General features: G+C 42.6%; 1 protein-coding gene across 1 annotated transcript in view; it reads right to left on the bottom strand.

Annotated features, from left to right (window-relative positions):
• Nucleotides 1-15,511, bottom strand: part of ankfn1b (ankyrin repeat and fibronectin type III domain containing 1b) — a 114,259-nt gene extending 98,748 nt beyond the window's left edge. The window contains exon 1 of the mRNA XM_030078393.1: nt 15,399-15,511. The gene's annotated coding sequence lies outside the window, so the exon portion shown is untranslated. The remainder of the gene's footprint in view (nt 1-15,398) is intronic.
• Between the last annotated feature and the right edge of the window lie 248 nt (nt 15,512-15,759).

The following is a 15,759-nucleotide window of genomic DNA, read 5'->3' as shown; positions in this document are numbered from 1 at the left end:
TCTGTCAGGCTGTATGAAAATTAAACCAGTTATTATAAAACAAGACTATACTATCTATAGTGTTTAAGAATAAATTATGTTTTAACATATTTTTCTTGCAAAAAGTCTTCCAATAGTGTAAATAAAAATATCCAAAGTTACACAATCAGCATACTCAAGGGTATGTGTATCACACTATTATCTTTCCAGTTCCCTCTCTCTCTCTCTCTCTCTCTCTCACACACACACACACACACACACACACACAAACACACTCACACACACAGTATGTTGGAACGAGGGCCAACATCTGTCTTTGATATTATTTAACTAACCGCTTATTGTGGGAGCCCACCAGCACCATGGATGGCGTCTAAGGCTGTGTGTATGTGTGTGTATGAGTGTGAGTGTGTGTGCGCACGTGTGTGTCTGTGAGCGATAAAGAGTCGACGAGCGTGCTTCATTGCCCATTTAGTCACTTTGGCAAGCCACTGTTGTGCTGCTATATAGTCAATGGTTCAGCTTTGTGCATGTGTGTGTGTGCGCGCGCATGCCTTTGTACAGTAGAGTACGTGCGCATGCATTTTCTATGTGTGTCAGTGCATACCAGCGCGTGGTGTGTGTTTCCACAGACATGTGAGAACAGTGTGAGTGTGTGTGCGGTGGCTATCCCCCACCACAGTGAAAGCCATAGTCCCAAACCACATCAGAGGCCGAGTGGGAGACAGAATGACAAGGCCAGGAACCAGCTAGCGTCTGCCTGCAGCCCCACACACACACACACACACACACACACACACACACACACACACACACACACACAGAATTAACTTCACATACACACACATTCATAAGCATGCACAGCCACACTGACACTCACACTTAACACGCATTCTCTCTCCCTCTGTCTCTCTCTCTCTCTCTCTTCCTCTCACACACACACACACATATTTAACGCCAACCGTCACTACACCACAAGCCCTATCCAGTGGTCACCGTTCAGGCCAAGGATGCAGTCTGCAGCAGAGAGAGATGTTTATGTTTGCATACTTTCTCACAGATACACACAGACAGAGCGAAGGGCAAAATAGGCTTTCCATTGTGGATTTGCTTTAGCATTTTGACACGATGCAACTGTCACTCAGCGCAGAGCAGGACAACACAAAAACAAAAATATTTGAATCATTTATTTATGTCCAAAAACGCAGGGAATACAAACAATAATTACGCTTTGCAAAGACCATATAGCGGCACACTGACACAAGCACGGGCAAACAAGCAAGCACAGACACATGTTAAATTTGTGTTAAATTTCCAAATAAGAGATGTGTCACATTTTCATACATGGATATATATGTCCAACATATGTTGCAAATACATGCATCCTCCCCTTTGTATTGTTTTTTTCTATGCACACATGTAATGGGCTACACATATGTGTGGTAAAATGGAATGGACTGCATTTCTATAGTTCCTTTTCTAGTCTACCAAGCACTAAAAGTGTTTTACAATGTTTGCCTCACATTCACCCATTCAAACACACATTCACACACTGATGGCGAAGGGTACCATGCAAGGTGCCAAGCTGCCCATCAGGAGTGGTTAGAGGTTCAGCGTCTTGCTCAAGGACACTTCAACACGCTCTCTGGAGGAGCAGGGGATCGAACCAAGAACTTTGCAATTACCCCGGCAACTGCTTTACCTCCTAAGCTCCTCATCATATCCAGAGGGGGCTATGTATAGCCCGTTTGGTCCATATGTGAGTATATGTGTAACATATATATGACAACATTTCTCTGGTATATGTTAATTTATTAGATGGGACGTACTGTACATATTCATACACGTGTCCATGAACTGAATGAGACATGCACTTATATAATTGTGCATAAATACAGAGCATAAATACACATAAAGCTATATTAAGACACAAAAAACACATATTGTGGGCACTGACACAGTATGAGTGTGCATGCATGTTTGCCTACTTACACGCACACACATATAAACACCCTGTTATTATAAAAGAAACACCCACTCATGCAATTTCTCACACTGACACATACGCGCACACTCAGGCACACACGCACATAGACACACATGCGCGCAGACAAAGACGTGGCGTGAGTGCAGGTCATCCACGGGTGAGTGAAAGCTAGAAGCGGTGTTATTCCTTGCGGTGGACACACATCAATTTCAAGGAAATTGCTCGCCCCATTATTGGAAAGTGTTACCGGAATGTCAATTAAGGGGGAAGTTTTTAACCTCGCACCACACAAATAAACAGTGCACCCCGCTCCCCCTTATTAAAGGCGGTGTCAGCGCAGACACAGAGTCTGGAGGAGGGTGGGAGGAGTGGGGGGAGAGTGGAGGGGAGGGAGGGAGGCTCGAGAAAAGGGAGGAGAGGAGACAGAAGGTTTGGCGGTGGAAAAGAAATGCTTTTGGCCCTCCTTCTGTGCCTGAGGCCTCAAGACCCTGAGAACTGGTCAAGACCCCGGCTCAGTCCCAGTCATGGTTAGCCTCGGTTGGATTGGGATGTGTTTGACAGCTGGGTGGATCCCAGAGGTGCAGCGATAGCAGACGGATTAAGGAGGCTGGTGAAGGTGAGGGAAGGAGGATGAAGTGGAAGATGATGGAGAGGTTATAGAAAGGATAAGACAGAGAAGGGGAAAGGGTGGAAGAACAGAGGAAGTGAGGGAGAGGTGATGTGTGTGTGTGTGGGGGGGGGGGGTAACAGAGGTGAGACAATGTTGTAAGGGAAGGAGGAAGGGAGGTTGTGTGGGAGGGGGTGAAGGAGGAGAGTAGGAGGAATCGATAGTGTTTGTTTTGTGCTGGCTTACTTCAAAAACACAGTGGGCACAAAAGCAAATAAACACTTCGCGGAAAGAAGGAAGAGGGGAGAAAGAGTAGAAGTACAGAGGAACGGAGGGTGGGGGGGGCAGATCGTAAAATAAAATGAAAATGATAATCTTTGTAAGCAAGAAAAAATGAAATAGTTTGCTTTTAAAAGCAATGACAGACCAGGGAGGGAAACACAGTGAAAGAGAAAGCGAGTGCCAATGACAAAGAGAGACTGATAGTGAGAGATCGATAGGAGGCAGAGAGAATTTAAAAAACAGGAGGCATAAAGAACGGGCAAATTCAAAGCTAATTAAAACATCTAATTCTGTTACCCTGAGCTTCTCCTGTGGCAATGGACTCTGCTTTCCCATTTGAAACACTGAAAGAGGAGAGATGAGGAGAGACGAGAAAGTAAAAGATGTACTAATGATATAAAAAAGGAGGAAAGGGAAGAGAGAACAGAACAGAACAGAACAGAAGAGTGGGCACTTTTTTGTACTTGCAAGCTTCCATCCAGCTTCGAGTTAACATTCCTTTACCTTCTGACCTTTTGCAATTCCAAAACACAATTCATAGAAGCTCCAAACCAAACCACACAAAGAAACAGAACTCAAAACAAGCAAAAAATAGTTCGCCAAAAGATGTACTTTATGAGAAAACATGAGCAAGGCCAAGGAGCGATAGCGAGAGGGGAGGCAGGGGGAGGGGAGGAGAGGAGGGGAGAGGTGAGGTGAGGGCATTATTATACATCCTCATTAGCGAACTACTGATTCCGCCACAATAATCCTCTCCAAGAGCTCTCGTGTCAATAAAACCAAAACCCCGTCTCGGACGGCAGGGAGAAGAAAAAGTGAAAAGTGGAGAAAGAAGCAAAGGGAGGGAGGAAAAAAGAGAGAGAGTCAGATAGAGAGCAAGAGAGAGGGACAGAGGAGCAGAGCAAGTCTGAATCTACATAGTTAATGAACACCGTTTCACTGGTTACCATCGGCAACCAAAGTGGCTGCAGAAAACATTCCCATGCCATTCTTGGTCCGCTCTGTGCGAGCGTGCATGTGCGTGCGTGCATCAGCGTGTGTGTTTGAGAGAAGTTTGACTGAATGAGCACATACAAATGAGTAGTATTTTTCTCCCTCTCTTTTTTACCTAAAATAACCAGATTGTGGTTCTCCTCTTTGGCCCAAGTCCCCACACATCCATCAAACTGGTGCTGCCGTCCTGCAGAGACCCAGAGGCAGAAGAGGATGGGGAGGAGGGCAGCGAATTGTGATGAAAAGTACATGTGTGTTTGTGGGTGTTTTGTGTATGTGTGATTAAGTGTGTACAAAAACCTAACCAGAAAAAGACACTGCTTTCCAATCCAAACGCATCCGAGCTGTGCATATTTCTGAGCATAAATCTAATTCTGAACTACCGTACAGCAAAGTTTCACCACTGACTTCACTGTCCTAATTAAATATAATTAAAGTTAAACTGGCCACTGATGATAAAATGGATGTGGTTATGTTGAATCAGCTCACACCCACAGAAACTTTACAGGAAGCCCATATTAGTGGTACTGATTTTGTGTGACTGTTTTAAGTTTTAATCATTTTGACAGCATTTTGTCTTTATTATAGGGTGACAGACTGACAAAATGTGGGGGGATAGCGCAGGAATACCGACAAAAATGAATAAACATGGTTTTATTTTCACAAACTAGCTGAGGCTCAGACGTCTCTGCACTGTTTTCCGCCCGCCGCTGTACATTCCATTAAAAGGCTTCATAGAGAATGAATGGTAGGAGGCTTTCCACAGCCAAACCTTGGCTCCTATGGCAGTTAAGACTGTCCACTGTGGTGTCTGTGTGTTAGTCATCTCAGGATGAATGAGTCACCAGAGAAAAAACCTCTAACACCACCCAGGTAACAGCTCAGCCACACACACAAACTCACACACACACACAAACTCGCACACACACAGAGCACACAGAGATGAGCATGATGAGGGGACTATGGGACAGGACTTCTATTGTGTGGCATTATGTTGCCACCATGTGGCCAGTATTAGAAATAACAAAATAACAGAGCTGGCAAGCAAAGGCAGCAGAAACCAACTAAGAAGCAGTCAACAGTGCAATCATCCTTTTCACTGGCAACAACGACGACACAAACACAAAACAGCTTTCTATGCTATGCTGAAATACAATCACATTTATTCTCTTTAATGTTCTGTTTTGTTTAACTGTAATGTACACTGCATCGCCTTCAACTGAACACAATGTGCCATGTGAATGAAGGTTGGTTTGATTTAGTTCAATTCTATCACAAGTGATCCTACAAAGATTCAACAGAACTCCATTGTCAGTCTTGTAGCACCTCAAAAATACATGTTTCCTTTTGTAAAATTATCTTAGACCAAATCAAGTTAATAGTGTAAATGTGGGGACAGTGAGCTCAAGCTGGTCAAGTCTCTTCTGTTTTTGATGGATCTGTAAGAGTCAGAATCACATGATAACTGGCACAGAGACATTCACAAAATATGGTAACACAAGACAGGGCCTTGTATACAGAGCACAGGAACAGTGTGTGAAAAGATTTATTCAGTGCCTGTTTACAATCAAGCTCAAATATCTACCACTAATTCTGTTTCTCTTTCTGTCTACTGGGGATGGAACCATTACTAATTTTACTATAAATGATGATAAAATATAAAATGTTTAGCTATACCATCTCAAGTTTTAATTATGGTAAACACTTCTGATAAGCACATGTTTTAAAAGGTCATGGTTGGGTCATCATTATAATGCAAACAGTTCACAGGGCTGGCTATTTGACTTTGCATGTTTAGTCTGCTCAACTATTCTCAAAGCAAGCAGTTGGGTTCTAGATATAATTTTTCAAACCTTTTATTCAACCATTGATTTCCATTAATTCCACAACGACATGAAAATGAGCTTTGAGAGACTTCAAACTTTCTTCGCACCAGCATTCTATCGCCGTTTTCCTAAAAGCAGCAGTATTCTTGTGTTTTGATGATTTGACATTGGGCAGAGTGAGACGGTCTCTCCATCAAAAATAGTCCCCAAGGAAATGTTTGCTTTACACAGCAAGTTGTGATTTTCAGTACAAAACATACAAAACATAGATGCTTTTAATGTATATTGGAAATTACAGAGCATTTCAGCACACTTTATCAATACTGTTGAACAATACTACTGGAAACATGATCATTTTGGTCAATCATGACTTTCATTTTTCATATTATCCCATCCCTACTGTAACGCTATTTGTCGTTGCCTCTCTCTCTCTCTCTCTCTCTCTCTCTCTCTCTCTCTCTCTCTCTCTCTCTCTCTCTCTCTCGCTCCCTCTCTCTCTCTCGCTGTTCCTCCCTGCCTGATGCCGGCTGGATGCTGTGCTAACCGGCTGCTGATCCTGATACCATCTCGATGGGAGTTTGGCATTAAAAGGCAGAAGTAAATGACAGATCACACTCAGTGCATATTATCGAGCCCCAGGAAGAAGAGCGGCGGGAATGGTGCTGATGTGTAAGCCGCTACATCGATATGACAGCTGTGTTCATTATTCATATAAAGCTCTCCAAAGCTACTAGGTTTCTTAACGACTGAGAGAGCTTCTGAGACGAGCAATCTGCCATCTAAAGATTAACTTGGTGGGTTTTTGCAATCTTCATACTAGCCTTGGATAACTGTTATTGAGAAGAGAATTGTGGTGAGAACTGACTATTACCTTAGAGGACAAATCCGCCCTAAAACATTTATCAAAAAAAAAAAAAAAAAAAAGCAAGCTCTGTTCAAAACCACAGACCTTTATTTTAAATTCCCAAGGTTACCAAATGCACCAAATACCTCCTGCTGAATTACAGGGAAATGTGTATAAAATGATGTACAAGACATGTAGATATTCTCTATTTGATGCAAATTTGTAAATACAGAACATGTGTATGAACTTTTCTTTTTTTCTAACTTTGAAGGGGAAATTTAATGGAAAATGGAGTTCAAACAGTTAAAACATTAAATACTTTAACTTTAAACAATGAGGTAAGATTTTGGTGTCACTCCCTGAGAGCAAGAGCATTCTTTCTAGATATATCAATTTCCAGTGGTGTTTAATGACCAAACTGGGAAAATCCATCGCAGACATATCAATTAGTCTACATAGCCCATAATACAACAAGTCATAAGATATTGTGTTTCGACTTTAATGCTATTGCTCTCTCCACCTTCACATCCAGCTGACTGGACCAAGCTCAAGCTCATGGTCCAGTGGTTGTTAAAATGCATTCTGGGATATGATGAAAGGTTGAGTATCAAAGAGTGGCTATTCATCACAAAACAGCTTAAAGGGTAGTTCTATAAAACTAAAGGTGAGACAACAATTAAGATAAACACTAATGACACATTTTGCTTGTTATATTTAACAGCAGTATGATGGAGAAAAGAACACATTGCACCCTGCTCACTGGATCTTGACTGAGTGCTCTGTCATGGTTACATTTTGAGGTCACATAATCTTGGTTAGATCTCGCTTTGACAACATGGTCTTGGCAGAGAAATACCGACAATGCAGAGTTGTGGCACAAGGAGGAGATGTAGTGGAAAGAGTATGTTGATACAGTACACACACAGAACACAAACTAAATATTATATCTGGCTCCTGTTTGCTCACCAGGAATTTTTCTATCAGTATATGCTCCATATATTTACAGGGTACTTTGGTTCTGATGATCCTCACAGTCCTTACAGCTGGTAGTTAGTGATGGTAGCGATTAAGGGATTTGAGCTTATTCGCCTGCTGCACTCGATCTAAGTTGCAGAGGATAAGAGTTTCAGCTAAATGTAAATGTAAATGTAAATTACAAAATCCACACTAAACCAGAGCTCATCTGCTGATCTTGGCCAGCTGAGTCTGGATTTGTGAACATGATTCAGTCTTCCTCAAAGCAAAAAGCAAGGGAATGAGCATTTGATTGTATCACCAAAACAAAAGTCCTGGAACTGCTCCATCAACAGCGACTGGGAGTCCAAATGTGTAGTGTTTGTATGGGAACATGAGCAAATTTCATGGTTTATATCCCAATATGACGTTAAATTGGATGTAAAAGCTCAAGCAAGGACAACAACTGAGTCATCTAACATTTATGGTGGTAAATCTTGATTATTGTTAAATGAAACTCATAGCAATACCACGTATAAATTCTGTCTTAGAGAAGAATTTCCTTTCGAGATCAAATGTAATTCAGCTGGCCTAACGGAGGAAATCAAATTATCACTGTGGCAACAAGGAAATCACTCGGGATACACACCAATTAGTCAAGTCACACTTTGCTAAAGTACCCTGGCACATACAGTATATAGTCTGTTAAGTCCATCAAGTAAATTGCGAGTTATTAGCCAATAAATTACAAAACGCCTGACTGACAAAAACCCCTAGCTCCACTTCTCATTCTGCTGAGAAAGGAAGAAAGAAATATACTGTAAATCAACAAGACAGACATATTGTATATTCTGACAGTTAGGCAGACACGTGGGCAGACGGAATGAGTGAGGCGGAAAAACAGATGAAAAGAGAGAGAAAGAGGGAGAGGGAGGACAAAACCAAAGTGAGGGTGCCAGCGCAGGAAGGAAAACAGCTCAGAGCGGTTCCCATCACCCTGTGGTCCCCTTGCTCCACGTGGGCCACATCATCAAGCTAATTACCCCCGTAATTACTGCGCTAATGCTGCTAAGACCTGGAGGCTGCACTCTTATATCCTGTTTCAATTGAGGCCACTGGAAGCTGGGAAGCGACGGGGCTCTCAGGCTGCTGCCAATGTGCCACTCGTGATCTGTCATCTGTGGCCTTTCAGGTGATGTTCATATGCAAGTGTGTGTGTGTGTGTGTGTGTGTGTGATTTCATGCCAATGGTCAATAGGAAATTTTGCCTTTCAAGTAACGTTCCCTCACCTTCGCCCCCTGCTGCCGCCACTCTCTCCCGTGGCTCTGAATGGTATTATCATGTTGATATGTCGCTGCTGACAACCACTTCACCCTCTAATGACTGTAATCAGAGAATTAAGTGGCTCTGCAGCATGAAAACATAACACAATGCACACCAAAGTCCTCCACTCTACTACCCTTCCGTTATCCACCAATGTCACGGTGCCAAACCAAATACACACTCTTCAGGGATATTTATCTGAAGAGATATTCATTTTATTATTATTTTCATGAATATTATTAGTTTTATCATCATTATTAGTAGTAGTAGTAGCAGTAGTAGAAGAAAGAGTAGCATTAAGATTTTACTACCTCAGGCAATAAAAAGTAGATTGATTAAGTTGAATATAATGGCTGGGTTAGGATGGTAGTTTATGACAAGTGTTGCTTAAATTTAAAGTAAAGATGGGAGGTAAAGAACCTTTAACCTTTATTGCCGTTAACCTTCATTTTAACAGCAACTTGATATATATCATGATGGTGAAATACAAGAACGATTGTTGGGTCGTATTATTATTGGTAATTAGCTAATCAAGTCCAATAAGATGGCACAACAATGAGAATTATGCTCCTCACAATCAACGGACTCTTTTTCTCTCTGTTTCTCCCTACGCGGCCCAACAGGGCATTGTCCTCAGCCTGAAACTGAAATTATCTTGAGACTGTCCACCACAAAAAATTATGGCAAACAGCGCTTCCTGACATGTTTTATTTCAAATTTAAGATAACACATTTCCATGCGTACATCCTCACATTTCTGCTGCTAACTGATGCTGACGTCACTTCAACTCACAACTCAGAATTTCTGTCTTGTAAATTTCTGGCCCGTGACAACATCGTGTCCCTGGCATCAACTTAGAAAAAATGGATGGTCTTTTCTTTGAAATTCCCAATGGAGGAAAATTCGGAGGTTCCTCTGCTTGTGAGTCTTCATTTCTTATTAATACGGCCTGAGCTGAAAAATACCAAACCTATCCTTTAAGATCCTGAAAATGTATGTGCCAATTGTAATGATGCATCAGATGGTGACTTGGCCAAAGAGAATAAATGGGAAGCCTAGATATTAACTGTGAGACTGATGCATCATTCATAAGAGCGCTATATTCTATAGCACATAGATGGTGGAATAAAATCAGAAAGTGAACAGCTGTGTCTCTTAATTAACTGATCACGTGTGACGTGAAGCAGCACAGCTCCTCTCAAACTGTAAAGATGCTTCTCTGTTGCTCGTTTTGTCTCCCAACACATCTTAGGAAGATCGTTCTCCATGGGGACGCAATTACAGACTTGCCATTCTTGCGTCTGAGACTCACTTACGGTATTTTGCAAACAGATGGTCAGGCTGGGTGGATTCCATGCTTTTCAGAATCTAAAGGGATGTTTTGCTGATAGCAGTGGTTCTGTTGCTGGAAATGTATCAATAATCCCTCCCTCCCGGTCCCTCCCTCATGTTCTCTGTTTGAGAGGATCATGAAACTACAACACTACACCAAGAATAAGCAGACCCTGGAAGAGAAGTGCTGATTTACAAGCACGTCAGGATGGACGACAGCCCTCAGAACTAACTGCATGTTAGTCCCGCTAAGCTCTGTATTAAAAATTAGCCAACAACATTTCCAACATCTGGACTCAGCGCGTGATCAAGATGTTCTTTGGCTCGATCCGTGTTTGTGAATGATTATGCACGAGCACACACGATTCTTGCCTGACCACGCAAATGATTCCAAACATAGAGGGGGGTTTACCGTAGAAAACACGGATGTATGTTTTTAGACAATCACAGCCAGCCCAGGAGCCGTTTGACCTTGACAATGAATATCAATCACCTCATTGGACAAGAGGGGCACCACTGTGATTTCCTGCCAATGCAACACGAGTTGCACAGTGTGTGTGTGTGTGTACGTATGTGGTCTGTTTGAATTGTATCATGCGGCGTTTCCGGTTGATCTTAGTCATCAGTCATCACTGAACCAGGAAACTATGAGTAACAACAATCTACATCCCCCTGGCTTATGAATTAACAATGAAAATGAACTCCCTTGTATCATTTAATAAGGAAGCTTGAGTCAGAGCATGGCAGACTACAGGCACGAACAAAGCATTATGTAGTTACAGCCGTTCAATCAATCGAAATGATACGGTATGTCCTTTGATTACATGGTTAGTCAGCCCCTTAGCCTGATGCTGTTACGCTATGAGTGTAATCACACACTCACACACATTTACATATGGTGGTGCATAAAAAAAATCCCAACCACGCACACACTGATGTCCACTAAAGTAAACTAATTTTCCCTATGTTCCTCACAAATACACTTTATTAGTTCCACCTCTGAGGAAAACAGCTCACTCTCCTAGACAATGAGTCTCGCAAAAATAAAGCGTAAGTAAAACACATGCAGACTGGGATGAAAGATACAATTACTTTTTGCAAAACATTTGAATGGGAAAGATATGATTCAATTGACTTTGAGAGCGGTTTTATTGTTTGGGTCAGCCACACAGGTATCATCATCATCATCATCAGGCTGCCCTCCCTGGGATTTTTTGGCTCTAAAATTGCTGAAAAGTTGCATCGATTCATGGCTACAGGCTAGTGTTTTTCAGATGAGGGCTTCCAGCAGGATAATGTGCCATCATCTCAGGATGGTTCCAGGAACGTGACAGTGGCTTTAGATCAGGCCTAACACAACTGATCACCTTTACTGGAGGTTGAAGTGGAACTGGCTGTTTGCAGCAAGAATGCAGTAAGAAGAAATGAAGTAAAACTATTAGGTCAGCATGGACTGAGTTGCCTGTGGCATATTTCCTGCGTCTTTTTGAGTCTGTGGATTGGAAAAAAGGGGAGTTCCTAGCTAATATGGCTGTGCTAAATAATACTGAGTGTTTGTGTTTAAGCACACACACAAAGGCAGACAGTCACAGCACAAACTGTCTATTTAGGCATCTTTTCATCTGCTAGTGGGGGAAAAGGTTAGAGGAATCATCACTGATTACATTCATTCGCATATGTTATCAGCTAGCAACAGCAGTTGCATAACCAAGATGGGAAATTGATGCATCTTTGCAGAATGAAATGTTTTGTTTTGCTGTTTTGGCTGCACTCTGCACTGTCATGGGTTTAAAAATTACAGGATGAACAGAGAAAATGAAGCTGCTGCTGCTTAACTGCCCTTGAGCTGGGGAACTTTGTTTCAGTGTAACTGTAACAGACAGATGTTGTTGAAAAAGAGCAAGGCCACTCAGGCAAGCTTCCCTGTGTAAGGAGAGGTTGAAAAGCAGAGTGAAGTCTCTAGCTGTTGTGAACATACAGGGAATGTTTGCTACATATTGTAACTCAAGATGTAAAAGAAAAACGACATGACTGGGCTGTTTGTCATTGAAGTTGAAAGGTGTGAACTTTAACTTGAAAGATATGCAGCACTTGGAGTGTGATACTGTGCAGGGAAAGCTTGCTGGAGGTACAATGATACTTTAAGATCATTACCCTTCACCGTAATGCACAGTTTGGCAGTTAGAAAAAAGGTCTCACATGCTCTCGCACTCCTCTCACCCTTACCCTCTCCCGTTCTCTCTCATTCACTCACATACACATCGACACAAACACCTACACACATAATTCTCTCTCTCCCTCTGCTCTTTCTCCACTTAGATCACTTCCTCTCGCTCACACATAAATCCACTTACCCACACACTAACAACAGACATGTAGCCACACAAACACACACAGTTCCTCAGTGCAAAACAGCATGGAGCTGCATCATTGCCCTAACATTGAGGTATCGCTGATCTGCTGTGTCACTGCCTGCCTTATGTCTCTCCAGAGTAAAAAGCCTTGATGCATAGACATTGCAGCAGAACTGCTGTTTGTGTGAGCCAGTGCACCAAGCTGCTGCTGTTGTCGTCACTGCTGTTGGCATTTTGAAGAGGTGCACCAAAGAATGTTAAAGTGATGAGGAACAATATGCCCCTCTAGATTTATTGTGTTTGCATCCATAACAATGACTGGCTTTTTGGAGGAAGTAAGGAAAAAGAGAAAGAATGTACTGCAGGAAAGGGAGTTTTGATGAGTTTCAGAGAAATACATAAAAGTTTACATACCTACAGACATAAAACAAATATGGACCCCCAAGTACAAACCTTGCATTTGATGCTATACTGAGATACTTAAGCAGTAGAATGATGCATAAATATTTAACATTTCACACCACTGCTGATGCATTTATCATCAAGAACCAAGAATGCCAGAGATCTCACCCCATAACACAGGCGGCAGGCCATCAGGTCCAATGCTGTCCCCATTACGTCAACGGACGCAGTTGACTTTTGAAGCTTGTGAAACTGTGTGAACCGTGATAAAAAGTTTGTCTGATTAGCTTGTTTCCTGTTCCTCAGATCAGTAATAGATCACCAGGTTTGACTTTGTTCTTTGATCGCACCCACAAAGAGCTCCAACTGCAAACAGCCAAGTCTATTTAACAGGCCCGCAAGACGTGTCACAGGCAACTCGCTGAAACGTGAAAAGTCCTTTGGAGCTCTGACAATATCCCCTTTGAAGTCCAGGAGGTTCGCCCTTCTGCCAGGGACTGATGATAGGATCTCAAAATGCTCTGAGCAAAAATAATTTCCCCACTGGTCTTAGCGAGCAGAAAGGTCATCAGTGAAAAATCTCCTTTTGGTGATTTTAGACATCCAGAAAAACTGGGAGAAATCCACATATCAGAATATGGTGTGCTATTGAGAGGAACCATACACCCCTGTATAAACACATAGACACCACAAGGTCCCCCCAAGAATATCCCCTACCTATGCTGGTGTTGCGTTGCACCTGAGACACTGGAGAACCAATTACAAAGCTTGGGCTGGTAATGAGGTCTCGTCTTACCTGATCCACTGACCAGGGCACAATACAGAGGCCTTCAATCTTTAATGAACACAGGCTAAGCCCTCTGCCCGACTCTTCCTCACAGCTCCCCCACGTCCCATGAAACATACACTTAGCCAAATTCATGAATAAATCTAACTGTACATGTGCCAGGGCACAAATGAGAATTGAGTGCTCGGGGTTTTAAAGTTGATGAGCACAATTTCAATTCAAAGACACTTGAGCAGCAGACACACAAGGCATCACTTCAACAATGAGATGAAGTGTGAAGGTGTAATAGGAAACATAGCCACTAGCCACATATATGATTCACCTTGGATGAGTAGGTACACATTTTTGGGACTTAAACCTTCAAAAATAGACTTGTGATAAATTCAAAAGCAAAAGCTCTTTGGGGTGGGCAGACGCAGTTTTTTGTTTTTTTGCTGCCTCAAAACTTGTCACCCCCAAGGACAGTGGATTATGCCGGCTATCAGGGTCTCTTGAGTTTTTTTACATGTTCATTTTTGATGGTCTTAGCTCCACAAAACAATATCCATATAGCCACTGCACTGAGGTGTCAGGACACAAGGAAGATCACAGTAGACTGAACACTTCACCAAATCACACAGGCACTACTTATATGGATAGTTTGTACTTGGGGTAAATGAGAAAATATCTTATTTTGTATTTTCCGGGCAAGGGTTCCTTTAAAAGGCATGTGACTGCAGCACAAGGCAGAGCAGTTATTAAACACAATGTTGATATCTTGGGAGTGATTAAGGAGGGTCAGACTCATTCAGGAGGACAAGTGGGGTTTTACATGTAAATGTCACCGCACTGGGTCAGATAGTGGGCGCTGAGCTTAAACAGAGCGGATTAAATCCAATCCAAATTAAAAATAGCTTAAAGATAGAGAATGGGTGATAACAGAGATTGAAAGAGTGTGTGTGTGGGGGGGGGTTATGTGAAACAGAAAAAAGAGCAAGAGAGAGAGCGACAGAGAGCATTAGAGCAGGTTGTGAGAGTCATGCTGCCTAGATTTGAGAGCTGCTTTGACAGCCTGCATCACTGGCACATGCTCACAGTGTGGAAGAAGACTTGAGCCAGGTTTTAACTAAATGGCCATATGTAGCGCCCTCTGAGTGCTCAACTTCAATCAAGGCAGCTCTTTTGTCGATGCCAGGCCCAACGGTAAGACTGTGCATTTGAGTGCATAGAACATGAGAGTCTCTGTACACGTGTCTGCATGGGTGTGTGTGAGCGCGTGTGTGTGTATGTGTATGTGTGTCACTTGAAAAAGAACTTGTCTGGAAGCCACTGCAGTAAGTCAATACTAGAGAAGAGAAATAGAATATGTGCAGATACACACACTCTGACTGTGAAAATGAATGAAACAAGAGTCTGAAAGGCTGAGGCGGCAGGGCTCACACTTTGGCCACTACATTGATCTAACTGAGAAAAACATAGTGAATGAAGCACAGAGGCAGTTTTTTAATTATGTGCTGGAACTCAGTCATTGACTAATTTTTGTTGCAGGCAACGTGAAAAAAGAAGTGAAACAAAACTGGCTGTGACCTTCCAGCTCCTCCAAAGTGTTTGAATTGTACAATGAACAGAACAAAAGGAAATATTCAGCTGACCAGTGTGAAAGTAGACTTTGATTATAAAAACAACAACTTTCTATTTGTTTCTCTTTTCCTAGCAGAAGAAAACAGGAGATGTGAGATCAAACTTACAAACTTCCTCTTCAGCTTGCCCTTGCTGCCCCGGCTTGCCTTGCTTTCGGCCGCTATCCCTGAGCCATAGTCCGAGCCCAGGCCCAGATGGTCATCCACTGAGAGGCTCTTGCGGAGGTAAGCGGCTCGTGCCCGGAAGTGGGAAAAAGGCGACTGGGAGCGAGGTCGGACCTCGGCGCACCCGCCACGCCCGGGCTCTTCTTCGCCCTCCGTGTCATCTTCCAAACGCCACAGCTCACCTGGAGGAGGATGGAAGGGAAGGACAGAAAAAGAAAGGGTGGCAGCAGGGTGCAGCAACAGAGAAAGGTATGAAAATATATGAGGACAGAAGCAAGACCATGCAGGTGATGTACATTACAGA

Source organism: Myripristis murdjan, chromosome 19, assembly GCF_902150065.1.
Source record: "Myripristis murdjan chromosome 19, fMyrMur1.1, whole genome shotgun sequence".
NCBI lineage: Eukaryota > Metazoa > Chordata > Actinopteri > Holocentriformes > Holocentridae > Myripristis > Myripristis murdjan.
The sequence above is the reverse complement of the archived record's forward strand: the minus strand, read 5'-3'. Positions and strand labels throughout refer to the sequence as shown.